Genomic DNA, 1,028 nt, shown 5'->3' on the forward strand with positions numbered 1-1,028 from the left:
GTGCATACATCTAGTCATGCCACGGTTCTTATTTCTTGAGGATACATACCAAGTACAGGGAATGCTGGGTCACATGGTATTTCTATTTCCAGCTTTTTGAGAAAGACCCAGATGGTCTCCCACAGTGGTTGCCCCCTTTGGCAGTCCCAGCAGCAGTGTAGGAGGGTCCCAGTCTCTCCACACCCTGTCCAGCGTTTGCTGTTTTCTGTTTTTTGGAACTATTCATGCTGGACTCAGATGGTATCTCACTGTTGTTTTGCATCTTTCTAATGGCTAATGGTCATGAACATTTCTTCGTATGTTTATTGGCTGTCTGAATATCTCCTTTGGTGAAGTGTCTGTTTAGTCCTTCTGTCCATTTTTTAATTGGATTGTTTGTCTTCTTGTTGAGGCGTTGAAGGGTTCTATAAACGTCTGATACGTTGTTGCTCAGTTTGTTTTTCATCAGTTTGTAGGTTTTCTTTTTACCCTTTTGGTGAAATCCTTTGATGCACTTTAATGTCTAATTTTTAGGAGGCCCCAGTCACCAATTTGTGTGTTGGATAGTGTATCAGAGCTCCTAAGTTTGTCTCTGTTTTTTCATTGACCATCTGTATAGTTCTAAGGTGGACATTTAGGTCTTTAATGCACACAGATTCATTTCTAGATTTGGTGTGAAACCTGAGACTTGTTTCATTTTTCTGCAGATGGAGTTCCAGTTGTGACAGCACCATTTGTTGAAGAGACTGTCTCTTTCCCATTTAATGCATTTTAGCCTTTTGTTGAAGATTAACTGATTATAGGTGGATAGATTTGCCTCTGGGTTCTCAACTCTGTTCCACTGATCTACGTGTCTGTCATTGGACCGGTACCAGGCTGTTTTCACTACTGTGGCTGTGTAGTAGGTTTTGAGACCACGAAGTGAGAAACCTCTTGCTTTGTTCTTTCTAAATAATGTGTTGTTTATCCAGGTTCTCCTTCCTTTCCGTACAAAACATAGTGAGTAGTTTCCCCATGTCTAAAGAATAGTGCTAAGGAGCTCTGGTAGC

This window comes from Chrysochloris asiatica, unplaced genomic scaffold (assembly GCF_000296735.1).
Source record: "Chrysochloris asiatica unplaced genomic scaffold, ChrAsi1.0 scaffold00056, whole genome shotgun sequence".
Lineage (NCBI taxonomy): Eukaryota > Metazoa > Chordata > Mammalia > Afrosoricida > Chrysochloridae > Chrysochloris > Chrysochloris asiatica.